Here is a 13,299-nt window from a genome sequence, read left to right as displayed (position 1 = left end):
ACAAAAGGGAACCGAGGACAACTTCAGTAAGTCGCCCAGCCTATTCTGGCTGCTTTGCGGAGATAGGTTAGCTCTGCCCCTGCAAAGAGATGGTGCTAGATTCTAAAATAAAGCAGACCGTGTTGGGTTATGAATTTTAATTTCTAAAACTGTATGTATAGTACAAGCCACACTGTTCATTCTTATTTCTGCTGACTACCAATGATCATTACTGTTGACTCAATGGCCTTGAAAAGTGTGGAATGCTGATCAGAGGAATCCTATATTAGATTTACTTAGAAGTTCATCCTAAATAGGTAAATACATTATTGGCTTAACATAAAATCAAAAGAATGTCCAGATAATTGCCCTAGGTCAGTTATTCATGGGAATAAAAGTAAGGGGGCTGGGTTACATGAAATGTACTTCGAGCCAGTTAGACCACATCATTCTGCCCAAGAAGTTAGGTGGAAAATGATTCTGTAGTTCAGTTCGACAAGCAGAGGTGAATGCCTACAAAAAGCCAGGTGCTGATGTTAACAAAGATGAAAATCATATGGTTCCTGCCCTCAAGGAGCTTCAATTTGAGAGAAGAGAGAAAAACAAATAGAGAATGTCCACTGAACATACTAAATGCTTATAGAAAGGTCTTGATTCAGCCATTGCATCTGGCAACCTTTCATGGAGAGAGGAAAGCAATTGAGCCCAACTATGAAAGGTTAGTAAGAGCTGGTCCAGCTGAGAAAGCTTGGTTTTCAAGGAGAATATTACCAGAAAAGAAGAAGGACGTAGTTTGCCTCAACCTCAGAGACTGGGAGGAGGGACAACAAGGTGTGTGCAGAAAAGCTTGTGACAGATTTGTGTTTTACCACCTCTGATGAAGTAGGAGATGATGTTATCTGCTTGAAAGCAATGGGCCTAATCCTTGGCCATACACTGGAATCACTGGAGCTTTTAAGACTCCCGATGCTTGGATCCACTGCCAGAGAATCTAATATCATTGACCTGGGAGGCAGCCGAGGCACTGGGAGTTTTCCAAGGTCCTGGGGTGACTTTAATGGGTTGCTAAGGTTGAAAACTACTGGCTCAGACTAGAATAAGGGGGTTGAGGAAAGTAGTGCATAGGTTGGGAACGGCTGCTGAGGGGAATGAAAAAGGGAGCTGAGGACAAGCGAAGTCACTGGGAGGCAATCTTAAAGACCAGGGGAGTCTTCAGATCATAGATTTATGAAAGCCCCAAACTGCAAAGGCTGATTTCTTTTTTTCTCCCAGCTGCAGTGTTATGCCAACAAGGGAGTCTGGCGGTGGGACTGGTCCTGAGGTGGGGTTTCCACAGGCTCGAGGTACAAGAGAGGGGTCAGGTCATCTCCGTGCAGTCTAGGCTGGGCTTGGAAGAAAGCAAGACACGGAGCGGCCCAGCCCTGTTCTACCTTAATCTTCCATTTCTACTAGTGGAAGTTCTTACCAACAGGAATCTGGACAAAAAAACAAACAAGTAAACAAGGCACTGGCAGAAGCAAGAGGACCAGAAAGATGCTTCACCGATTCTATCGCTAATTGCTGAATAACCTAGAGGTGGCTGAACATGCTTCCTATAAATATATACATGGCATTACATGGCAAGAACACATTTCATGCCCATCCCTTTTTGAAAATCCCCTTTCATGTCCATGAAATAAAAAGGCAGGACATGGTTTATGAGGTGTATGTCTTTCCCATCTGTCATAGAAGGCTTCTCCTAAATTCCAGGAGTGCTGTGGGCCTGCCCCCTTATTTTTAACAGGGACGGGCAGCATTTTTCTTGCTAAGGCAGTGGCCTCTTATTGAACCATTTTGCATGTACACAGTGAGTCATTGTTCTGGCAAAATTCCCTGCTTTCCACACACATTTTTACCTACCTTTGGAATGTGGGAACACTGACCTTGTATATGATAGCCTGGTGGAAAAGTGGCTCTGTCAGAGGTCTCCCCACTGAATAGCCCAGGGAAGCAGGGAACAGAAGGGAAGGGAAGAGGGAGGGTAGGGAGGGCGGTGGCAGGGGATAGAGAGAGAAGAAAGAGAATGATGACCAAGAGGTACAGAAATCATTCTACCTGCAGTATTCCTCAGTATGGGAAACATGGCTGGGTAAAGCTCAATATGTCAGAACTGTATTTCAGTAAGATGACCAACATGAATCTATACCTATTATGTAAAAAAAAACGAAAACAAAAACAAAAAAACACCAACAAACATTTAATATTATGTGTGTATATGTTTGAGACCTTAGACAAGTTACCTAACTTCCATTTCCTTAAAAAAAAGGATAATAGCCCTCTAGCTGCCATCTTGCGTCCCCACGTGTGTGCTCCTAATCTCAGCTGGTCCGCCCGAGACCCCCTGAGCGCCAACCCTATTCCCCCGCGCGGTCCCATTTCCGCTCCAACAAGATGAAAGAAACTATCATGAACCAGGAGAAACTCGCCAAACTGCAAGCACAAGTGCGCATTGGTGGGAAAGGAACTGCTCGCCGAAAGAAGAAGGTGGTTCATAGAACGGTACAGCAGATGATAAAAAACTTCAGTTCTCCTTAAAGAAGTTAGGGGTAAATAATATCTCTGGTATTGAAGAAGTGAATATGTTCACAAACCAAGGAACAGTGATCCACTTTAACAACCCCAAAGTTCAGGCATCACTGGCAGCGAACACTTTCACCATTACAGGCCATGCTGAGACAAAGCAGCTGACAGAAATGCTACCCAGTATCTTAAACCAACTTGGTGCAGACAGTCTGACTAGTTTAAGACTGGCTGAAGCTCTGCCCAAACAATCTGTGGATGGAAAAGCACCACTTGCTACCGGAGAGGATGATGATGATGAAGTTCCAGATCTTGTAGAGAATTTTGATGAAGCTTCCAAGAATGAAGCAAACTGAATTGAGTCAACTTCTGAAGAACATAAAACTTGAAGAAGTTACTGGGAGCTGCTATTTTATATTATGACTGCTTTTTAAAATTTTGTTCGTGGATCTGATAAAATGTAGATCTCTAATATTTTTAAGCCCAAGCCCCTTGGACACTGCAGCTCTTTTCAGTTTTGGCTTATACACAATTCATTCTTTGCAGCTAGTTAAGCTGAAGAAGCCTGGGAATAAAGTTTGAAACAAGGTTAATAAAGTTCTTTGCCTAGGAAAAAAAAAAAAAGGATAATAATGTTACTTACCTCACAGGGTTGTTATAGGGATTAAATTAATTAATACAATTGAAACATGCTTGGGATATCATAAGAGAGGGGTAAATGTTAATCATTGTTATTGTTTTTCTGTATTAGGCAACTCTGAACTCGAGGACCTTAAACCACTTTTCCTAAATTTTTTTTTTTTCTTTAAACCTGCTTTATCTGTGAAAGAGGAGACAATCATCTGGTCAATAGGTCAATAGGTTAAATTCATGAATTTAAGGGTATATTATACTCATGCACTTTAAACTGAAAAAAAAACCCATGCAATGTACGAGTGCATTACCATGATGATCCATTTGTTCACAAGTATTTATTGAATACATATTAATGCATTAAATGTCTCTCTGACCTAGGACATACATGGTATCTGCCCTCATAGAGTTTATAGTCTTCAGGAGAAGTTAGACATTATATATAGTACAATAAAAATATATCATTATGATACAATATAAATACACAAATCCACAATCAATTGTGGTGAGGGTATTGAGAGAGAAAAGCCAGTTATTATGTTTAAGAATAACAATGGGAACTACATGAGCATGGGTACCAAACTTTTCGGAGGACTGACATTTAGTTAAGACCTATCTGAAGATGAAAAGACACTAGTGAGTGTCTGGGGCAGGGGTGTGGGGTTAATGGGGAGAAGTAGGAAATGTGGTATGTGTTTCACATACCAAAAGAAGGCCAAAGGCAGCTAGAGTTCAGGGAGCCAAGAGAAAAGGGGCAAGAGATGTAGACCTGTGTTAAGGAATTTGGAACAGTTTGCCATATTCACTCGTTTCAAGGGTTGTTCCGGTTGCTCTGAGCAGAACGGACTGGAAGAGGCAAGTGTGGAGGAAGAGAGACCAGGTGGGAGGCTATGGGATGAGTAGTCCAGCAAAGAACCGATGGTGGCTTGGGCCTACTGGAGTAGATGGAAACGGGAAGCAAAATAGGCAGAGTCGAAATACAATGGGGGCGGGAAATTGACAGGAACTGGGAATGGATTGAATATGAAGGTAGATGGTGCAGCCACCGACAGAAATGAGGAAGCCTGTAGGAGGAACAGGTTTGGTGGGGAAGATGATTATATGTGATTTGTTTTCAGAATCATTTAATTGAAATGCAAATTGTTTAATCCATCGCAATCAGTAAATATTATGATATAATTATAAATGTATATTTTATGAAGAACTGACAAGGTTTCATCTGATGCAGATACATATAAAGTCATAATATTAAGAAAGTCCAGAGGATCCTTGGACTCCCTATGTTTCAAGAGTTTCAAATGATTGATTCTGAGGCAAAAAATATAATAAGTCATCTGGTGGGTTAGTACCTGCTTGACTATTATTTTGACATCATTTAAATTTAACCAGAGAGAGTACAGCTCTGCACACAAAACAGAAGTTTCTAATGACAGAAGTTCTGTACTGAGGGGCGCCTGGGTGACTCAGTCAGTTCAGTGTCTGCCTTCAGCTCAGGTCATGATCTCAGGGTCCTGGGATCAAGCCCTATATTGGGCTCCCTGCTCAGCGGGGAGTCTGCTTCTCCCTCTCCCTCTGCTGCTCCCCCTGCTTGCACTCTTTGTCTCAATAAATGAATAAAATCGTAAAAAAAAGAAGTTCTGTACTGAAACTTCTTGGTCTTGACGGTAAAATGAAGAGTCTTCTTGTATTTTATATTAAAACATGAATATTTCTAGTATGTATACAAAAGCTGAGCTATATGAAGGAACACTTTTTTTTTTAAGACTTTTTCTTTTTTCATTTGAGACAGAGAGATAGAGAGAGCTTGAGCAGGGGGAGAGGCAGAGGGAGAGGGAGAAGCAGACTCCCCGCTGAGCCGGGAGCCCGACGCGGGACTCGATTCCAGGACCCAGACATCACGACCCAAGCCGAAGGCAGATGCCCGACTGTCTGAGCCACCCAGGCGCCCCGGAACACTCATTTTTAATAAATGTACAGGAGGCCAGGGCCCAACAGGTGACCAACTGAAAACAGTCTCCCTTCCACAAGCATTTATGTGGGTGACTGTTTATTAAATGGCACAGTTGGGCTTTGAGGTGTGAATAAGAAGGAGAAGGAGGAGAAAAAAAGAATGAAAAGGACAAGAAGGACAAACGAGGTGGAGTTGGAAGGATAAAGGATGGAAGGAAAGAAGGGAGAGAGGGAAGGAGGGAATGAAGGAGGGAAAGGAAGAAGAAAAGAAAAGAAAAAGAAAAAAAAAAGAGAAAATCCTGACTTTTACTTCTAATACATCTGAGGCCAATACACAAAGAAAAAAATGCCATTTGGAAGAGTTGTCATAAATACGACCAGAAAGATTTCTTCTCAAGTACCCCATAAAACAAATCTTCCTACCATCATCACCTTCCCTAACTATTCTTAAAGGGCCAGAGACAGATGGGGAATCAGAGAATATTCCAGACTTGGAGCATAAAGGTTTATAGCTAATGGACAGTTTATGACTGGAGCCTAGGACGCAGATCAGTCCAGATGTTTGGGAAGCTTTGTCCTTTCCAACAGCTGGTCCACTGTACCTACCAAAATTACATCAGCTACTTTGTATACTTTTTGGAATATCTAAAACATCTCATCAGCTGGATTCCATGTGTTTTCTTCGGGGATACAACATGACTCCACGGAAAAAAGTTAGAAGGTGAAAAAAAACCAGACCAGGCCTTTGCTGATGACCACTGTGTTCAAGTTGTCTCAGAAGACAAACAGGAGTTTCCCCTCTAGCACTAGTGTCACCCATAGCCTTTTCACTTTCTGAGGTGACTAGTAAATAGCTGTGTGACAGGGCAAGTTCACTGACCTTTCCGAGCCCCAGGTCCTTTGTTGTAAGATGAAGTGACTCAACTCAAAGGTCTCCGTAAGATTTCTTCCCGTCTGTCACTGGACTTTGACTCGCCTCCCTGGGAACACTGTGTTCAAGCCCCATGGGAATTGGCGTGACTTGCGCTGTGGAGGTCATCCAAACCTGATTTCCACTCAGCTTGTTCTGTGATTTCTACTTTTAAGTTGGCCTGGGAACGTCTCCTCTGAAATTTACAACTGGATGAAATAAATCCATCAAGGGCAGCTAATTAGCACGAATATAGCTGCCAGCAGTAACTTATGAAGGAAGTTCCGTAAGGATAAAGGGAAATGATTCTTCCCAGACGCAAGGAAAGTTCCACTGATTTGGCACACGGTTGGGAATTGGTTGCCAAGACGTAGGGCAGAAAGGTGATTACTAGGTCTTTTTCTCTGAGAAAGATACGATTCCAAAGTAGAAATGGATAAAAGAACCCCTGTGTCCTTCTATTTAGGATGAAGTTAGGGCTATACCAGTCAGACATTTGAATAAGCCATCAAGGAGAGCCATCATCTCTTTGCTCCTCAAGATGTCACCCCCGGCCCCCAGGAAGCCTTGCCCCAACCCTACCAGCCTTCCTCTGGCTTGCTGAGCAGTGGCTGTCCAGCCCCAGCAGGATCTGGCAAGACAGGGTGATGCAGAGACCAAGAGCCTCAGTATTTCCAAGGGCTCCCACTGAACGTGAGTGACAGCAGCTCCTATGGGCCATGGCTCCCAGGCCATGTTGCAGCCATATTGTTGGTTGTGAGCTGGCCCCAGCGTTAGAGAGCTGGGCAGTGCACCCACACTGGTCCTCAAGTTCTGACTTTTCCAGAGACAGCCCCCAAGTAGGAAGTAGTCGATTCGGGGAGAAGCAGCATCCGGGCCAGCTGACTTTCCAGAGTTTGCTGATAGAATCGACTTTGTTTGCTGCAGTGGACCTTTCTCATCACCACATTCCAGGGCTGAAGTGTAATTACTTTAAACACAGAGTGGCATTTACCCAAGCCACTGTTTATGTGCCTAAATCAGCACTCAGAGGAAGCGGCCTTTTAAATCAACTTTTTGATGTTACCTTGACATTGCATGTGACTTTGGCAGGGAAAACAAGCCTGGTTATTTGCGCTTGACGTACAACTCAAAGGCTCTGAAGTGGTGTGTTGGATCCAGTAGCCTGCCCACAGTGAAGCTGCCTCGTTGTCCCCGCTGGGCCGGCCATGCAAAGCAGCTCCATGTGGGGGTAGGGTCTTCTGCCTGCCCTTCCTGCGTGCCTTTCTCTAATAGTGATGAACTGACACAGGGGACCCACCAAGACGAAGCTATTGCATGGGGAACACCTCCTTAGTCCACCAGCACATTCAGTCCTAGTGGATCACCCAAAGGACAGGCACCCGGGTGATCTTTTGACCCAGGCCTTCCTGCCGCTCCACCCTGCAGGTTGTTTTGAGAAGATGGGTGGGTCTTCAGGAAAGCAGAACAGAGAGGACTAACTCTACTGGGCTAGATGGTATTACTTACAGATTCTTGGGTCCCCAAGGCCAAAGAAACCTTACACACCAATGACTAATTTTGTTTAAGTTTTAATTTGTATTAAAACAATGACTTTTAAGAAGATAAAAGAAAAACCCCACACAACAGGAGCTTTCCTTGCAACCCACTCTAAGTAGGTCAATGTGATTACCCCCACTTTAAGATTGGGAAACAGAGATTCCCCCGGGTCCAGCTGGGGCAGAAAGGCAACGAAGATGCAAAAGTTTGAATGGAGAGCTTCCTACCTGGGCCAGGCTTGCACGGTTACAGAGGTGACCAACAAAAATAGGGCGAGCATATAACTTATGGTGCAAACCAGGACTGGTTTTTTGTTTTTCGTTTTTTGGTTTTTTCAGACTAAAAAGGGAATTATTACATTTAAACAAGAATAACAGGCATAACCTGGGACTTTCTGGTAAACCAGGATGAGTAGCCAAGTCATCCTCCTTCAGCCTTCATCAGGGGTACTATATCTGGGCGAGCCATGAAGCCAATGAACCATAAGCTTCAGGTCCCTCACTTCCTCGGGTCCCTGAGCATGCTGGGAGCGACCAGGATATGTAGAGTGTTGTAGGTGTGGAGTGAACACTAGAGTGTGATCAGGAAGCATTTCTGTGTAAAGCATCACTATAATTCCCCTGAAGGTATTTCAGGAAAAGTTCCAAATCTCCAAGCCTTCATTTATCTGTTGTGATTTCTTTCCTTAATAATGGTTTGTTTTTGTCCCTAATTTTACATACATCATTTATTATTATTATTATTTTTTAAGAGCATCCCTCTCCTCATCCTCTATAACCCCTACACAAATTGTATAAGCCTCAAGTTCCACACTTTGTGATAAGGGCACCTGCTCAGGTGGGGCCGTCTGGCGAGAGAAGTAGGAATCAGCATCATCCCAGTAGCGTGTAAATCAGGCTATTTCTTACCCTCGTCAAATTTATATCAATGGAATTAGGACAAAATGATCACCAAAGGCAGCTCCAGAGAAGAAAATCAGTCTCCCAGCCGGAGCTGAGGGTCACAGACAAATGAAAGGGGTAGCAGTGGTCCTGATTTCGAGCCCTTGGTTATAGGAAGAAATGTCGGCGAAAATGGTTCATTGCATGTTTGTGAGCTTCGGGTCCTGTTATAGTACTCACTGGAAGGGTTATTTCCTGCCCTCGAGCTTCACTCTGAGTCAGTCCCTGACCCAGCTCTGCTGCTGCCCAATCCCCAACACTACAAACTCAGCTCAGGTTCTAGGGTATTTGCTCCTATTCACAGTACCCTAAAGATTCATCCAGACCAAGCTTTGGGAGTCCTTCAATCTAATTCTTTGTTGGCACTGACTCATTTTCTGGCTTTGTCATTTATCATAAGATCGTCAGTTCTCTTGGATATACAGTGAAAATGAATGAATACCTCAAGAAATAGGAGATCAAATTTTGCTCCTCAAAAAAATAGGAGATCAGATTTTAAAATCAGCTGACCTCTACACACGTTAAAATACCTTTGCTTTATGGAATGGGAGAAAGGGATAGCTGATTGTTAAAACAGAGTAACACAAAAATGATCTTGATGGAATTCCTGATCATACCTCAAGAAATGAAATGAGATGCTCTTGTTTTATCACCAACTGGATACACTGTAGAATCTCCACCTCAGAGTATGCATTTTGAACCAGTCTGCCGTCATGTTTCCTGACTACCAATCAAGGAAATGGCTTTTAAAATGGGCTCCTGAGGGGCCCCTGCGTGGCTCACCTGGTTGAACGTCTGACTCTTGGTTTTAGCTTCAGGTCATGATCTCAGGGTCCCGAGATTGAGCCCCGTGTTGCCTCCGTGCTCAGTGCAGAGTCTACTTGAGATTCTTTCCCTCTACCCCTTCCCCCGTTCATGCTCTCTCCCTCTCTCTAAATAAATAAATAAATAAAAATAAAAAAATAAAAATAAAAATGGGCTCCTGAGTTCCACAGGTCCAAACACTCAAATTCATTATATTGTGAAAACCAGAGCCCAGCTGATGACTTTGAAAGCTAAATTCTGCCAATTACGCAGCCCTCTTCCAGCTCTTATAAACCTTTCATATTTTCGTGAAGGTCATGAACATTTTCTCATGCCTCTCGACATGCTTTTCTCCTATTAGAAAGCTGCTTTACCTCTTCTCCACCTGGACTGTACTCTTCATTGTCCTTCAGAGTTTCCCCAGCTATCACCGTTTCCTGGAAGACTTCACCATTGCTGTCCTCCTCCCATTAACACCTAGTCCATGATCATATCACATTTCTCTACACTGTCTCATCAAGTTTTATTGACTGGTCTAAGAGCAGTCCTGGTGTAGGGACTGCATTTACTGTAACTGTAGTAGACCTCCAATAAATGTTGAATAAATGAACAAATGTATGAAAGCAAGATGGCATTGTAGAGCACTTGTAAGGACTGTGGTTCAGTGGTTCTAGAAATAGAGTCAAAGAATTTCCTATGAACCTTATTCTAGTGTTTTCCCAACTTAGAAACTATAGCCCTTATTGGGAACACCATATGGACAATACTATTCACCAGTTGGGATGAAAGAAAATTTCAAGGGCCTGGGAGACCCTGAATGATCTATAAAAGGGTAAATTGGAATCTCCAATTTCTGAATCTTCCCCCTTGGTCCCTGTAATTCCTGGCTTTTAATATTGCTGCCTTTGTAAAAGCAAGATGAATTTGTAGGATGAGTGTATACGGGTGTGTCATCCCATTGTGGAATATCTATGTCTAACCCTTAGCTCTTTCATAAAACGGCCTCTGCTAGGCTCTGCTTAGCCAGGGACATGGGCATTGTCTAGATCTGCTTCAGTCCAGCTTCAGAAGCCCAGAGGGATGTTCTTCACTTGCCCTTCTAAACTGCAGCGCTGAGAGAGCTAAACATCAGCACCAAATCTTTTAAGCTCGGCAAGTTAGTAAAATGAATTTTTAAAATCCAAATTAGTGCTGAGGGAGCTTGGGAACATTTGTCTGGAAGGCTAACTTGCCTTCATAAAACTCACTAAAATAATCTCTCACCCCAGTCTTGCACAATTAAAACTGTGTAATTAAACACATTGGAAAATTTTCAAGTTGTCCAGGTAGCAGGAAAATTATGACAGTAAAAAATTACACTGTACCTAGCAACTATGCTTGAAAACTATGAAGAGGGTTAACGCCATCTCTCCTGTTAACCTAAAAAATCCCAACAATGTTCTAATTTTAAAACATCATTTGCCACGCAGCCTGTCTCCAGCATAGTATATGCTGGAAGGGGATGAAGCAGGGTAGTTTGGGGGCACTTTCACTACCTAAGTCAGTAATTTGAACACTTGGGAGTCTTACTTCCAACAGTCTGCATATTTAGAATGAGATGAATTTGTGTGTGTGGTGGGGGAGATGATTATATATTTTTCACTTTTAGCAAAAACTTATTCAGAAGAGCTTCAATAATTTCTGCTGTAGCATTTTCAGAAAATAACTGACTGAAAATGAAAACAAAACCCAGAGATTCTGGTTTCTAACCCTGTATTTGTCCCATGACCCTTCTAGGATTCCCCTTACTCTTTTTCTCTTTCTGTCTCTTTTTCTTTTCTTAAATGCGGGCAAAAAATAGACGTATTTTTTTAAAGATTTTATTTTATTTATTTTTTAATTTTTATTTATTTATTTGACAGAGAGACAGCGGGAGAGGGAACACAAGTAGGGGGAGTGGGAGAGGGAGAAGCAGGCTTCCCGCAGAGCAGGGAGCCTCATGCGGGGCTCAATCCCAGGACTCTGGGATCATGACCTGAGCCGAAGGCAATCACTTAATGACTGAGCCACCCAGGTGCCCCAAGGTTTTTATTTATTTATTTGAGAGAGAGAGAGAGAGTGGGGTGAAGGGCAAAGGGAGAAGCAGACTCCCCACTGAGCAGGGAGCCCAATGCGGGACTCGATCCTGGGACTCCAGCATCATGACCTGAGCCAAAGGCAGATGCTTAATCAACTGAGCCACCCAGGCACCCCAAAAATAGACATTTTTACCCAAGACAGGAAGCAGTACCTGGATAACTATTCCCTGGGCTCTGACTGGAATGGAATTTCCTTAGTGCCACAAGTTGCCATAGGATAAGTCACTGTCACATTCAAATCTTTTTGCTCCTTAGCAGAAACCCCATCACACTGACCCCTCACAGGTGGGTGTCCTCACTGTTCTTCAATGCATCATGCCTGTTCCTAGTTCCAGTCTTCGTAGAATGCTCTTCTGTCTCTTCTCTGCTATCCAAATTGTGCCTTCTGTCAGGCTCACCTGGGCCTGGCTTCACTTGAGGAGGCTACCCCATTCTCATCAGCTCACAACTGTGACCTTCTCTAAGTTCCCTTAGCACATGCTGTCTGAGTCACTCTTTTTATAACTTAATTCAGTCCTTTTCTCTGAATTATGAGCTCCTGAAGAACAAGGTCCATGTCTTACCATCCTAGGTTTATTTAGGCATCCAGTAGGCAATTGATAGTGTTTGTTTAAGTGGCCAAAAAGTAATCTAATCCTTGGTGATACTCCAAGATTCAGTGAAGAGTAAGGTAGCGTGATGGAAAGCACGTGAGTTTTGAGTCAGAATTTCCTAATCTCCCTTGTCCTCAGGTGTTTGGATTTTTTCCCCTGTAAGTAGCAATAAGAACACCTAACTTGCCTCATTATCAGGATTAGAAATAATACATGTGAAATGCTAAGTACAGTGCCTTCCCTATAGTAGGTTCTCAATAAATGGGAGTCATTATTGGTTATGAAACCAAGACCTGGAAATAATGATTCTATTTTGTATTCATTTACCAAACAGATTAAAGCGTTTGAGATTTCTCTTACTGAGGGAGAATAAAATTATTGAGAGGCATTATTGGAATGCATGATCGGGGAACTCTAGGGGGAAGATGGGAAAGGTTGTCCTCTGTCCCAGGCTTGCCTGGGCAACTTTGTCTTACCACCATCAAAATCAGGACTGGGTTTTTTGCAGAATTAATACAGCAGCTGCCACATCTTCCTAAGGAAAGGTTTTAAAGCATCTTCCTCTGTAAATCATTCATTCCATTCTCAGGATTTCTCTTCTCTGCTACTCTTGCCTGATGTCAGACTCTGATGAAGATGCCAGATTAAGAAGATAAGCCTGAAACACACCAAGGAGAGATTTTTAAAGGGATTTGATATATAATGATATACCTTGAATAAAATGACTAGTTTTTAGTTACTTAAAAGAAATGCATATATCCACCATGTGCTAATGTGATTGATCCATAACCTCATGTCTTTTCCTCAGTGGAACTGATGCCAGAATCTTTGCATTAAATGTAAACTAAAGTGCTACTTAATTAGTTCTAATGACCTGGTAAGCTAAACACAAATGGCCCTTTTATTTTCAGCCACTCCAGTGATTTCCAGAAAATGAAGAGTCTGAATTGTTCTGGCTGTCCGGAACCTATAGCTAGAATTCAGGTAAGTACCCTATAAAAGAAGAGAGTCCTGTTCAAGAGAGTCTTGTAGCCTGGTGAACAATTTATAAAGCACTGAAGAGGAGGCCCACATGGTTCAAGGACAGAAATCTACAGGGAACCAACTTGTTTGGCTATTCTTGAGTGAGTCATATTCTCTGTCCCCTGTGGCTTCTCCATTTTTAAAAAATGAGGATGGCAGTTTTTGCAAGATACTATCATGAGTTCTATTTAGATGTACAGTGTAGTGATTGAAGACATTGGCTTTGGAGTCAGAAAGACATGGACTTGAAT

The 13,299-nt window shown here is 42.7% G+C and overlaps 1 long non-coding RNA gene and 1 pseudogene across 1 annotated transcript in view; both read left to right on the top strand.

Moving 5' to 3' along the window:
* The window catches only part of LOC110590596, a 131,478-nt gene extending 118,486 nt beyond the window's left edge, over nt 1–12,992 (top strand). The window contains exon 3 of the long non-coding RNA XR_002480961.1: nt 12,937–12,992. This is a non-coding gene — a long non-coding RNA (uncharacterized LOC110590596). The remainder of the gene's footprint in view (nt 1–12,936) is intronic.
* On the top strand, nt 2,311–2,894 carry LOC110590595 (annotated as a pseudogene).
* Nucleotides 12,993–13,299: the final 307 nt, after the last annotated feature.

Source organism: Neomonachus schauinslandi, chromosome 9, assembly GCF_002201575.2.
Source record: "Neomonachus schauinslandi chromosome 9, ASM220157v2, whole genome shotgun sequence".
In the NCBI taxonomy this organism is placed as follows: Eukaryota; Metazoa; Chordata; class Mammalia; order Carnivora; family Phocidae; genus Neomonachus; species Neomonachus schauinslandi.
This window is presented reverse-complemented; position numbering and strand designations above follow the sequence as displayed.